At 45.7% G+C, this 14,486-nt stretch overlaps 1 long non-coding RNA gene across 1 annotated transcript; it reads right to left on the bottom strand.

Moving 5' to 3' along the window:
- Positions 1–630: 630 nt before the first annotated feature.
- Positions 631–5,740, bottom strand: LOC135968678 (uncharacterized). Its single transcript, XR_010583616.1, has 4 exons — positions 5,535–5,740; positions 3,811–4,795; positions 3,230–3,404; positions 631–854 (listed from the first exon to the last, which is right to left on the bottom strand). It is a non-coding gene; the product is annotated as an uncharacterized lncRNA (long non-coding RNA).
- Between the last annotated feature and the right edge of the window lie 8,746 nt (positions 5,741–14,486).

Consider the following 14,486-nt stretch of genomic DNA (forward strand, 5'->3'; position numbering starts at 1 on the left):
GAAGGTTCTCTCCGCACTAGGTGGACCAATTCTCTAGATGAACTTAGGTAAACTAAGTTCCCTCTCTGGGTTTCTCTCTCCCCATCTCTTAAATGTGGGGGATGGATTTGTGGTTCCCAGGTACTAGACCATCAGTATCCAAAATGCCTCTAAGCTCTTTACTAATCCAGATTCCTAGACCTCCACCTCCTGGGATTCTGATTCAGGTGATGGTTGTGGAGGCTGGGAATTTGTATTTTAACACCCTCCCCAATTTACTCGGATATCCAGCCAGATTTAAGAACTGATTTAGATGTTCATAAGGTCTTCTCCTGCTCTAAGATTCAATAACCTTAGACTTAAAGAAAAGGCCTGGATTGATGCCCAAGCCCTAGTCTCCGACCTAGAGCAGGTCACCCTCCTCTCAGAAGGACAGCTCAAAGACGTTTCTCCCTGTCTACTTGTCCTTGGGAGGATTTTGGAAAATGACCCCTAATTAATAGACACTCAGTTGCCCTCGCAAAATTCGCTTCCCTTGCCTTTCTTGGTGAGAGAATTCCAGTTTTGTTAAACTATCTCTTAATCAGAGAAGGTGATATTAATTCTGATTTATCTCAGCCAGTTGTGGTAATTCCATTTCCTTGCCAGCTATTTATTCAGCAATCATGACGTGAACCAGTTTGGGCCAAGGAAACATGAAGGGAAGTTTATGGAAAGGGGTGGGGATTAGGAAAGGTTACTTTAAAACAGATACAGGCCAGGCACGGTAGCTCAGACCTGTAATCCCAGCACTTTGGGAGTCCGAGGCAGGTGGATCACTTGAGCCAATGAGTTTGAGAACAGCCTGGGCAGCATGCAGCATGGCGAAACCTTCTCTACAAAAAAAAAAAAAAAAAAAATATATATATATATATATATATATATATATATATAGAGAGAGAGAGAGAGAGAGAGAGAGAGAGAGAGAGAGAACTTAGCCAGGCATGGTGGTGAATGCCTGTGGTCCCAGCTATTCAGGAGGCTGAAGTAGGAGGATCACCTGAGCCCAAGGAGGTGAGGGCTGCAGTGAGCCATGATCGCACCACTGCACTCCAGCCTGGGCAACAGAGTGAGACTCTGTCTCAAAAAATAAAAATTGTTTTAAAGAAAAAGAAATACACTCCCTCTTATTTACTCAGATAACTCATCACTGGGCATGATGTCCAGAACTTCAGCAGTTATCTTTCCAGAGTGTGGGGATAGTTTGAGGACAAAACCCCTAAGCAGAATGGAAAACTGGAAAGAGCCTATTTCTTTCATTGCATTGTAAAGCTGCTGACTTAGCCAACATTGGAGCCATTTTTCCTCCGAGGCTGGGTTTTCTATTACAACAGAAAGATCCTCACTGATGTACTCATCTTCTCTAAAATGCTTTGCACAGTAATTTGTGAACAGGTTTTCTATACTAGGAATCATTCATTCTTCATCCAATCCATCTCATTCTCAAAGCCTATCCATTTATCTCCTCAATAATTCTCAAATTCATTCATCTTCCTACATCTCCACTAACACCATCACTCTGGGAGCCATTGCACTGGCCTCACAACTTGTCACCAGTGTGCACCCTTCCCTCTTCCCAACCATTGTCCACTCCAAGTCAAAGTGTTGACCATGTCACTCTCCTGCTTCTAACCCTTGAATGGCTTCCTGTTCTTCTAGGACAGAATCCATACTGTCTGCAGCCTGCAAGGGCCTGTGCCATCTGCCTCTTCCCCACCTCTTCAGCCACACCACTGTGTGTTGTTTCCCCCTCAGTCTCTGCCTTCCAGCCACACTAGCCTCCTTAGCACTTCCCAAGCCATCTTCACTGAGGAGCCCCTGACGCGAGGTACCCTCCACCTGGAATTCTCTTCTTCACTCCAGTCTGCTTCCCCACCCCTCTCAAACATCACTCCCTTAAGAAAGGAATCCACACTAGACCAGGGACCCCTGTTCTCCCTGCTAAATTTTCTCTCAGCCCCCTGAACTTTGCCTTCAAAACATTCATCCCAGTCTGAAATTATCCATCTGCAAGATTATTTGGCCAAATTCTGTCCCCTGTCTAGACTATAAACTTCACAGCTCCAAGGACCCTGTTTTTCTTCCTGGTCATTTAACCCTAGCACTTCTCACTCTACCTAATAGCATAAAGCAAATACAGAATACATGCTTGTTGAGTAAATAAACAACTCTCACTTTTCCAAACAAGGATGGTGCTTATTTTCAAACTCCACCCCAGAGCTGTAGGCAAATAAACTCCTCTTCAGAACAACTCTGTTCTATGAAATCAGAGAAAGTAACAACTGAGACGCAAAGGTTTTTCAGATAAGCAGACCAAGGTCTCAAATTTTTCAGATAAGCAAACCAAGGTCTTGGGCAGTCACTGGATTGTCAGCAGTCCTTATGCATGCTCTTTCTGCCAGGTGCTGCTCAGAGCCGAGGGTCTATCGATAACTAGGGCACGGTCCCTGCCCTCACAGAGCTCCCGTCTGGTAGATTTTCCCAATGCTTTCCTCCTTTCTGCCCTCCCCTGACCCAGTTCTCCATCTGTCCTCAGAGGCACTAAAGGCAAGGCAAATGTGACATCAGGACATCATGGGGCCCTGTTCCCGCTTGAGGGCGACTTAGGGACCTGCTGACACTCTGGTTTGGAAGGACAGAGAGGTGTCCACTCAGTGCTGACAAGAGGCCAAAATGGGAGGCTTCTGGCCACCCCCTCTTGCCTGTTAGCCAAAGGAATAAGGCATCACAGAGTGTTTCTGATGTATAATGGATGTATCATAATTGCCTCAGTTTCTCCAGGGCACCTTTCTTCCTCAGAAGCAGGGATTTCTAGGAGATAGTAGACGGAAATTCAAGCTTCATTTCAGAAGAAGATAAAAATTCTATAGCGTGTTCCTCAGTCCCCACCTTCAGTGCCTCTGTTCTTCCGTAAGTAGGGGCCAACTTCACTGGCCAGAGTGGAGCCATCAGAACCCCTCAGACTGAGGTCAGAACGACAGGAAGACTGAGGAGGAGCTCAGGCAATGGGTGGGGTTAAAGAGTGACGCTGAGGTCAGACAGCTGGCTGGGTCCCACTCTCATGAGGGAAGTACCAGGAAAGGGTTGAAGATGTGGAGCTGAGAGATCCCCGGACATCTCCCAACCATAGACTCTTCAACTGGCGCAGTTACCCCAGCCTGGGCACCACAGTTCAAGCTCCTGAGTCCACCAGGGACTTTCTTTGCCCTACCTGCCTCAGATGTCCCCAAGGAAGATGCCCCATCATCAAAGAAGCCTCCCACAGATCAGCAGGCACTGAGGGCTGGAACCAAAGGGAACGTGACACTGGAGAAAACGCCATGGGCTCCTTTCCTTGAGACCTCAGGTGATTAATCACTGCAAGGTGAGCTGGGGGTGGCAGCCAACTGGGAGAGAAGGAAATTGGGAGAGAAAATTCATTCAAGAAAAGAGGTGCTCTGTAATTTCCTAAATGTATTCTCTCTCCTTTCTCCCTCCTCCTCCCTCCCACTCCCTCTTCCCCATCTTTTCTCCTTGCTTCCACTCTCCCACCTTACTCTTCCCATCTCTCCCTTCTCTCTCTCTCCTGTCTCTTCTCTCTCTCAGCTTTCCCTTCCACACAGAAAGTCTTTATACAATTAAACTAGGACGAAAATGTTTTTCAAGGCTTTAAAATATCCTTGTTAAAGAAATTCACTGGGAAGCAGAAATTGTGCTTAATTTCTTAGAAAATAAAAAGCATATGGTAGAAATTGATGTTGTTTCTTCCCCTCCTCCAGATCCCATGCCGAGGAGACCACATCTCAGGCTCACCTGTCAGCCACATCAGGCAGGTGGGGCCAGGATGGTGATGGCCAGACACAACTTTGTAGTCTCCCATCTGCCTTCTATCCTGCAGTCTGCTTGACAGGTGAGTTCAGGGACATGGAAAATGACTTTGAACATCTGTTTGCTAGAGAAAGAAAGGAACACTGCCTCCCATCACCTTCAGGTAGTCCTTCTTCCCTCACCCTGGGCCAGGGCTTCAGTTAATCCATGTGGGGCTAATTCATCATCTCAAGGATGGGTGTTGCCACTCAAGCCCTGATCCCTAGGCCCATAGAGCAGCTGTTTGCAGGGGAGAGGGCAATATACACACCGTGTACAAGGACCCAGTGAGAGGCAGAATAATGCCACGTCCAAAGACGTCCACATCCTGATCCTCTGAACCTGTGAGTATGGTACCTACATGGCAAAGAGGACTTTCCAGATGCAATTAAATCACAGATCTTGAGATAGGAAGATTAGCCTGGATTATCCAGGTGGGTCCAACATAATTAGGAAAGTCCTTCCAAGTGATAGAGGAAAGGCAGAAGAGTTGGAAGGATGCGAAGGGACAACATTGCTGGTTTTGAAGATGAAGGGAAGGGCCATGAGCAGAGGAATGCTGGCAGCCTCTGGAGGCTGGAATAGGAAAGGGAATGGGTTCCCACCTAGAGCCGCAGGAGTGCTGCCCTGCCCGCACCATGAGTTTAGCCCGGTGAAACCCAAGCCAGACTCCTGACCTCCAGAAATATAAGAGATTAAATCTGTGTTGTTTTAAATTGCTAAGTCTGTGGTAATTTACTATGGCAGCAATAGAAAACTCACTCAGCCCCTCAAGGTGCTGGACAGAGCCAGGAGTGGGAAAAGAAGGCAGTTGGCAAGAGGGGTTGCAGACGCAGGACATGGACAGAGCCTTCTACCAAACTGTGACAAAACATGGAGGAATCCATGGTCCTGAATTTGAACATGACCTCCCAGGTTGTTACAAAGGTACCTGTGTCAAGATAGGAAGTGAATGTATTTTATGTAACAGTTTGTTAGCTTGACTTTTAAATATTTAGACATATGGTTCATAGGCCACCATGTTCTCTTGCCCTAGGCCCTGAAATTGTGTGTAAGAGTCCCTTTGAGGAAAGGGTGAGGACTAACTCCCTCATGGCCATTTGCATGTAGGCCACCACCTTCTATTAAAAAGCAAATGCTCAGCACCAACACTGTGCCATTAGCTATCAATGACCACATGGGAGAATGCCTTTGACACTCAGAAGGCTAAGGCTGCCTGGACAGGGTGTAATGTCATAGCCACCTTAAACTCTAGAGTCAGGCAAAATGCATATGCAATGAACTTTATTACCATCTCTTGGATTTATGATAATAGGCACAAATGGTTGTATTTTTCTTGTATTTATACAGCTATGCCCCTTCTTATAGTTTATACCTTCTTACTTTGCTACATCTCCTTTATTTATAACTGGCATCGAAGGAGATGGTATTTTCTCATACTAAGCATAATAGAATCCTCATCCTATACTAATATTCACATGCATTAAAAGATAATGCTCCTTTCCATTTTCACAGTAGCCATGCTTGCCTGCATCTTTCATGCCTCCTTCCTCCCAGCCCCAACTTCTATCATGGCCAAGCCCTGATATTCCCAAGCTCTCTACCTCTCCTGCCCAGTTCTCATGTCCCTCCATCTCGCTAGCCACCTGCTCCTGCTCCCCACCTCCTACCTTGAGGGCCTGGCTTCCAGACAACAGGAGGCAGGATAAGAGCTAAGCTCTTCAAGGGGGCCCAGAACAGCAGCAGCAATGTAAGGACTGTGGGGAGAGGTAGGGTCACTTCCCAGGATGCCTTCCCCTTCTGTTCCATCTTCCTCTCTCTTGATGAAGTCCTTATCTGCCCAGGACCTTCTGGGTTCTCCATGGCTTTCTGTGCTTTGCCCTAAAAATGATGTCAGTTAGTATTTACTGAGAACTTTCTATATGCCAAGTAGCTTTCACATACACTGTATCTTTTGGTCTTTACAGTAAGCCTATGTAGTGCATCCTATTATATTCACTTCCCAGGTCTGAGGAGGATATGCCCTTCCCCACACATCTGATCAATTGCTGTCAGATTCCTATTCAGATGAATCTGCCTTCCATCCAGTCAGCTCCCCACTACTTCTTATTAACTGACTAAAGACTTATCATGAAATTTCACGCTACAGCCTGCCAGGTGGATAAAGCATTCCAGGGCTCAGAAAGGTCTTAGAGGCCCACTGCAAAGATAGCTCCTTTCCATGCCCTGTGAATACCTACTGAGGGCAGCTTGTGCTGAAGGCTCTTGCCAAGGCTGTCCATGAGAAGCAGATCCATGTGGGCTACTGTCAGACCCCAGGTAATGTTACCAATCTCATAAATAAAAATACAAAATGTCCAGTTACATTTGAATTTCAGATAGGCAATGAATGACTTTTTTGTACTTCTACTAAAAAATCATTCATTGCTTACCTGCACTTCAGCTGTAACTGGGCATCCTCTGTTTTATTTGGCAACCTTAGGCCCAGTCCACTCAGGTGCGGGCTCCAACATGACCAGTGGAGAGAAAGCACAGTTGCAGTTCCTTCCACTCACCACAGGTGGGCAAAGAAGGCCTGAAAAGGCCAGGAGCCTGCGCTGCTCAGGAGAGAAAACCAGAAGCCCATTTACTCAGAGCTGCCCTTCTCTCCCCTGCTGATTCCTTGTGCTCTAGGTCACCTCCCACTCCCTCTCTCTATCCTTCTTCCAAGCCACCACACCCACCATTTCCCGCAAAGCTGCCACAGCCCAATGGACTCTTCTTTGCTGACCCCAGCATGCCCAGGTCCGTGATCCAAATAATGCAGGTCAACCAGGGCCACCTTTTTTTTTTTTTTTTTTTTGAGATGGAGTCTCGCTCTGTAGCCCAGGCTGGAGTGCAGTGGCCGGATCTCAGCTCACTGCAAGCTCCGCCTCCCGGGTTTACGCCATTCTCCGGCCTCAGCCTCCCGAGTAGCTGGGACTACAGGCACCCGCCACCTCGCCCGGCTAGTTTTTTTTTTTTGTATTTCTTAGTAGAGACGGGGTTTCACCGTGTTAGCCAGGATGGTCTCGATCTCCTGACCTCGTGATCCGCCCGTCTCGGCCTCCCAAAGTGCTGGGATTACAGGCTTGAGCCACCGCGCCCGGCCCAGGGCCACCTTCATCTGCGACCTGAGGGGCAGAAGTGGGAAGGTGGCCAGGTCCCCAGGTCAATGCACTCTCCTTCCAACACTGGAAGATACCTCCATGACTCACCAGAGCCTGGCCCTGAGAAGCTAAGGGCTGTCCTTGTTGGTGGAAGGCTCTGGATCGGAAGTTAGGACAAGCAGGCCAGAGGTCCCGACCTCCCTGCTGCTCTCCCATTCTTTCCACCTTGGTCCCTGGGGAATGGAGGTTCATGGGTGAGGGGACATGGGACATTTCCTATTTCTCAAAGGAAACTGTGAGCAAATAAAAGCAAGTACTTTTTATGTTTGTCCTCCTTGAGTAAATCTTTACATTAGAGGAGGGTCCAGTTAAGTATCATTTTGGCTTAAACATTAGGTCAGCAGATGTTTGAGGGAGATAAGAAAAGTTTGCAGAGGGACTGGGACAAATAGTGAAAGGCCAAGGACAAAAGACTATCCAGAAGCCCCCAGAGGTGCCCACTGGAGGAAATGACCCAAGAGTGTAGCCTGGCTGGGCCAAAGTCCCATAGCTTCTGGGGTTATAAATCAAGGCCAGCAACATGTCACTTGCATGGCTATGGTGAGGATCATGTGTAATAATGCCGGGGAGCAGGTAGTAGGACGTAGATGCCACAGATGTTATCATTGGAGGACAACCTCTCGGTTCACCATCTGTGTGGCTTGAGGCAGGGTACTCAACCTCTCTGAGCCTCTCGTAAAATGGGGGAAAGAGCAGGATCTAGCACACAGGCTTGTTGAGAGGATGGAAGAAAGTGATACGTGGAAGGCACTTAATCAAGCATCTGGCACATTGTAAACTGCAGTAATCAGCTGCTATCCAGTGATACCTCTTCATATTGCCCCAGATCAGAGTTGTGAGTACTACAGGAGCCTCCTATCAATTGCTGTTATAAAACTATGAACAGTTGCTGCCTGGCTGGCTCTGTAAGAAATCTCTTTCCTAGACCTCAGGCTGCTCAGCCTGCGTCTGCTCAAGCTGGCCACAAGAGCGACCAACTCCCGCTGAGTCCCTCGACCACATGACAGCTCCCAAACACAGGGACAGAAAACCACACCCCACACCCTGACAGTGAAGCCTAGTGGTGGAGCACACGGGCTCAGACCCAGACTGCCTGGAATTAAATTCCAGCTATGTCATTACTAGTTGCGTGAGGTTGGGTCATTTGTTTAACCTATTTGTGCCTCAGTTTCTTCATGTACTAAACAGGGCTCATAAGGCTGTTGTGGGAATTTAAAAAGTTAATAGATGTAGTAATCTTAGAGTGGTTCAGTAAACAAATATTTATCAAATGCCTACTCTGTGCCAAGCACTAGGAGTCTAGCAGACAAAACAGGGGAAAATGCCTGCCATCGTGGTATAAACAATTACAAGACAAACGCGGTAGTGATAAGTGCTAAGGGATCAATAGAGTAGTAGGAGAGAGACAGGCTAGAACGGGGGCTGCAATTTTGAGTAAGTAGCCAAGGATGGCCCTGACAGAAGTGGGCTAGGCAGACATCTGGAGGACAAGCATTCCAAACAGGGAACAGCAAGTGCAGAGGCCTTGAGGTGAAAGGATGCAGCCATGTCTAAGGAACAGCAAGGAGGCCATTATGGAACAGAGTGAGCAAGGGGGAGAGTGCTGGAAAGAAGTAATGGGGCTGGGAGACATAATGCTCGGCATCATTGAAAGAACCTTGACCTGCACTCTGAGTGATGTGGGAGCCATTGGAGGGTTTTGAGCAGAGAAGACATGAGTTCTGTTTTTACAGGATCACTTTGGCTCTTGTTTGGAGAATTTACTTCAGGGGAATTGAGAGCAAATTGCAGGGAGACCAGTTAAGAAGTTACGGGAATAATTCAAGTGAATGATTGTAATGGTTTGAACTAAGGTGGAACAGTAGAAACGTCAGGATGAGGACACATTCTGGCTATATTTTACAGGTCAACCAATGTGACTTGCTACAGATCAGATGTAGAAAGTGCGAGAAAGAGGAGTCAAGGAGCACACCAAAAATTTTGGTCTGGGCAATTGAAAAAATAGAGTTGCCGTTTACTGACATTGAGGAGATAACCAAGAAAAGTGGGTTTGATAGGGGGTATCAGAAGATTTGTTGTGGAGGCCAGCCGTGGTGGCTCTCACACCTGTAATCCCAGCACTTTGGGAGGCTGAAAAAGGCAGATCATTTGAGGTCAAGAGTTCGAGATCAGCCTAGTCAACAGGGTGAAACCCCATCTCTACTAAAAATACAAAAGTTAGCCGGGCATGGTGGAGCATGCCTGTAATCCCAGCTACTTGGGAGGCTGAGGCACGAGAATCACTTGAAACCAGGAGGCAGGGGTTGCAGTGAGTGTAGATTGTGCCACTGCATTCCAGCATGGGTGACAGAGCGAGACTCCGTCTAAAAAGAAAAAAAGAGAGAGAGAGAAGAAGATTTGTTGTGGAAATGTGAGATTTAAGATGCCTGTTAGACATCTAAGTGGAGACACGAGGTCAGCTGTGAGATACACAAGCCTGGAGTTCAGGAGAGAAGCCTGCGCTGAGATAGTTTTGAAGTTGTGAGCATGTAGAAGATATTTAAAGCTGAATGAGATAACCAAGGGAGCAAACATGGATAGAAAAGAGGTCAAGGGCTGTGCTCTGGCTCACTCCTACATTAAATTCAGGGAAGCTGGGAGCAACCAGCAAAGGAGACTGAGAAGGAGTAGCCAGCAGAGTCAGCATGATCTAGATGCCTGTAGCTGTTATTGTCTGTTCTTGTTGTTGTTGCTATTGTCACTGGCTGCATCAATGCAGCACTGGTCCTCAGGTCAGAGGGATGCTGTCTAAAGCTAAAACAGGGTGGTCAAAGGATCTGAAAATCAGAAATTGTCCCAGACAAATTTTGTCTTTAAACCAGAAGATCAGAACCAAAGAAACACAAACTCAGTTATGTAGTGATAAAAGCTGGGGCAAGAAGGAGGAAGGATCTTTGCAGGGAAAAATAGAAACAGGAAGACATATTACCCATGTATAAAAGGGAAAAGAGGAATAAGGGGGAAAGTCACACCACTTCCACCCCCTGTAGCCGCCCCCTTCCATCCAGCTGAATGACAGAATAACAGGAGACAATGAGAAGACAAGCATTTTTCAAACTGCTGTCTTCATTTTAAAAGATCAGCTATAATCATATAATTAGGGTGCCTTGTTTGATGGAAGAATAAAAAGTCATATTTGATTAGGGCAAGAAATAATTAAAGAGGTCTTTTGGGAACTGTGTTTCATAACTAGCTGGCCCCTTTGACTTGTCCCCTGAAGGCATAGAGGGAATTGTGAATGTTTGCCAAAGGTGTTAGGGGTTGTATTTAGATTTGCAGAGGATGGAAGACATCCCTGAAGATGGTGATGGGGTACATGTTAAAACAGCCCTTTGCTAAGGTAACCCTCCAGGTATAAAGCCAACAAATCTGTCTGCACCAGTCAAGATATAGATCAAATGTCCCAAAAATCCATGTGCAATCACCTGGAAGATGACAAGATGTGACAAGATCACTAACACATCCTGGAGGGGGAGCAGAAACTGCAAGACCAAATTCAACAACCTCCTAGTCCAAGAATACAGGAGGGAGATGACAGATAGCATGGATCTTAAATTACTTGATTCTTGTTCTTGAACAAGTCACATGTTGTATATATATCAGAGAGCCACCTTTTATTGAGCACTCATGGCCACTGAACTAAACTCTGCATAAGCTCTGCTGGAAGACAGTTCCAACTTAATAAGAGTGTTCCAACAACAACCTTGTGAGTGTATTTTGGCCTAGGAGGGGTCAACTGACCTGCCCAAGATCACCTAGCTATTGAGCAGCTAAGTTGGGCCTTGATCCTGGGACTGGCTGGCTCTAAAGCACATACTCATAATCTTTACAACTGCCTCCTTTGTTGGGGTTTCCAGGCAATCATCCTCCTGTTCTCTCCCAGCCATGTCCACCACCTTCTTTATGGCCACTCCTGCCCACTGAAGCCCTTACTGCCAGTAAGCCCTCAGTTCCTACATACCTCATGATCAAGGCACAATGATAGGCACATAATAGATGCTCAACAAACACTTCCTGAATTAAATATCTGGGATCAACTTGAATTGGATTCTCCAACATGGAGAGTGAGGAAGCTCGATCCCAAAAGGTTGAACCAAAGCCATTAATGAGCACAGAGGAATGCTAAGGTGGGGACCCTTTTCCACATGGCTTTGAGGAATACTGAAATAGAGCCACAGGTTGCTCTTGGGCCATCACTGGTCTCCTGCCAGCATCAGAAGACTGATTCCTTAACTGTGTGACAACCCCTATTCTGTCACCACTATTGTGTCAACACAGTGGTGTTGTGTCGACAAAGAGACAGGCCAAGTAAGTGTGTTGGGGTTGGGGGAATGATCACCTGGGCCCTCAGTGCTGTGGAGACAAACAAATCTCACTTATCTTATGTTTTATCCATTTTAAATCTTCTGTGATGTTGAGAAGGCATGACCCATGCAGAAATACTCTTTTGCTTTCTTGTCCGAAATATTGGGAGTTCATATCATAACCTAGGCATGCCCTCTAGTCAGGAACGTTTTTGTTTTAATGAGAAAGGAAGAGTCCTGGAAAATTGTACAGCTCCATCCAGAGGCTTTATAATCTCAACACAAGGCATATCAAACAGACTACACCTATACCAAAGCCATATTCTCACAACCAAAACCTGGACACATGGTTGGAAAAAAGATTTTTAAATTACTTCCAAAACCAAGACACACCCTGGGGATGTAATATAAATGACACAGTATAGATGATACAATGGACATTACAGTGATTTATGGAAACATGTGATAGCATATTTGAAATTGGAACGGTACCCATAAATCCAGAATATATATGGTCATGCCATCAAAACACAGACTATTCATGAAAGACATTTTGCCAAACCATCCTGCTGGCCTGGAGTTATAGCTCAAATTTTTTAACAATAGATTTATGAAATATCTTCAACCCTAAGTTAATAGACTGATTATTAGAGCATTACTTTTGGACCTAAGTCCTACAAATTGTCCAAAAATTCAATGGCATCCCATTCTGTGACACTGATTCTTCTTTCCTGAAGCTAACCAGTGGACAATGAGGCAACACCCAACATCTCAGCACCAAGGACAGAGCTCAGTTAATCAGGAAGTAATGTCCAGTTTCTCAACTCTGCAGTCAAGAAGTTTTTGTTTTGTTTTTGTTTTTTTGTTTTGTTTTTGTTTTTGTGTTTTGAGATGGAGTCTCGCTCTGTCACCCAGGCTGGAGTGCAGTGGCGCAATCTCAGCTCACTGCAGACTCTGCCCCCAGGGTTCTAGCGATTCTCTTGCCTCAGCCTCCCAAATAGCTGGGATTACAGGTGCCCACCACCATGCTTGGCTAATTTTTGAATTTTCAGTAATGACGAGGTTTCACCATTTTGGCCAGACTGGTCTCAAACTTCTGACCTTAGGCTATCTACCCTCTTCAGCCTCCCAAAATGCTAGGATTACAGGTGTGAGCCACCACACCCAGCCGTCAATAAATTTTTGTAAATTCAAAATGAAACCACAGAGTATTAGTGCTAGGGGCAAATGAATAGCTCAACATTTTCATTTTGCAGATAAAGAATCTGGGTCCCAAAGAAATCAAACGGGCTATTTAACATCCCAGAGCCAGGGCACTAGAACTCAGGCCTTCTAGCTCCCAGCCTTGTACTCTTTCTCTGTACCATACTGAGACCTGGAATCACATCGAGATCATTCCATTGCCCCTAAAGCTTCCCAGAGCTGTCAGGACTCATTCAACATTAGGTGCAAAGAGTGAACATATTTTGGAGAAGGGAGAGAGGTAGAAAATACAAAGGAAAGAAGTCTCCATGGCTCCCCAATCAGGAAAGCTTTTCTTATCACATTTTGGGAGTGTGACCAGTTGGAAAGAGAGTACAGGTAATGAAGCACAAATAAGTGGATTTCTCCTGCCAAGATCACAGCTTGAGAGAATGGATGGCAGAAGGGAAGCCCCAACCAGCCAAACCCAGGACAGAGGAACAGGGTTTAAAGACCATTCCCCAACCCCAAATATCAGCCAGCAGCACATGCTGAGACCCCAGTGGGCATACACAGCACCAGGCTCTTGGTGCTAAGTACAGGCATGGCACTTGCCCTGAGGATGTACTGAGGCCATTGGCCGTTCCACAGTGAGAATGAATCTGTGGCTCTCCTGTATGGAGGATTCAGGGGCTATGTGAGTTTGGACAACTTACATAAACTCTCTAAGCCTGAGTGTCCATATCTATAAGGTAAGAAGGTTGGAGTAGATGGTCTTGAAAGACGCTTTTTGAAACAACATCCTAAGATTGTCTTTCTAAGTGAGATATAGAAGACTGGAAAGGTACCATTAGATAGCATGTCTTTGAATATGTGGGTAAAGCTTAGTGCCTCCCCTCTCCAATTTTTTTTACTAACCATGAGCAGTCACTCACCTGATCTCACCCAAGGCTTGCATATGCCTGGATAACAACGTTAACTATAGAAATGCAAAAAAAAGGTGGATATTAATTCAGAGGCTACATGAGGCCAGCTGGCTGGACATCAGAAAGCAGCTTTTATTCTGATGAGCTCGTTGCCAACAAGGTTTTAGCTCTCATCCTTGCAGACTAATAAACTCAAACTCTATCAGGATCCCGAATCAAATTTGATCAGATTTAGGAATACTGATGCACACTAACAAAGCTGCGATGAAGACCAATAAATAAGACCAGAATGTCAATTAAATCACAAAGAGAAATATAACTGTCAAATGGATTGCAAACTTATTCAAGCTGATCACAATCTCTCCATGGGAGCCACATCATAGAAACATTGAAGAATTGACTAAGATGAGTTAATTAAAGTATTTGATTGCTTAATGCTATTGGGCTTTTCTAGCTGCCATGCGCATGTTAGGGCTTACTCATCAACAGACGGGCTCGTCCTAACATTTGCCAGATGAGCTCCACCCAGACAGGAGTGATAGGCTCAGCTGATTTTACCTGACTAATTCTCCTTTCTTCTGCTTCAATTTCCAATGAATTTCTCTTCTGACTGGTACAGTCTTTATGTATGTGTAAACCCTCTATTCATTTACCATTGAGTGTTTTTGGTCTTGTTCACATTCCCTTTCTTTTACCTTTGTGTCTCTGCTCTGATCCATCATATATTAATCATGTAGCTTGACTATTACCTTCTTGCCAAGTTTGGGAATTAGAGGACAGATATTATATCAGTTAGATATTGTAACGTTACAGACCACCCCCAAAGTCAGTGGTTGAAACCACAATCATTTATTTTTCATGCACCTGTAGGGCAGCTGATGTTGGCCAGGTTTGCTCCTCTATCTGAAAGTCTGCTGGGAGTCAGCTGATCTATGCTACAAGGAAGGTTGAGAAATATGGTCTTTCTTCTTGCAACTTTATGC

This window comes from Macaca fascicularis, chromosome 1 (assembly GCF_037993035.2).
Source record: "Macaca fascicularis isolate 582-1 chromosome 1, T2T-MFA8v1.1".
Taxonomy (NCBI): Eukaryota; Metazoa; Chordata; class Mammalia; order Primates; family Cercopithecidae; genus Macaca; species Macaca fascicularis.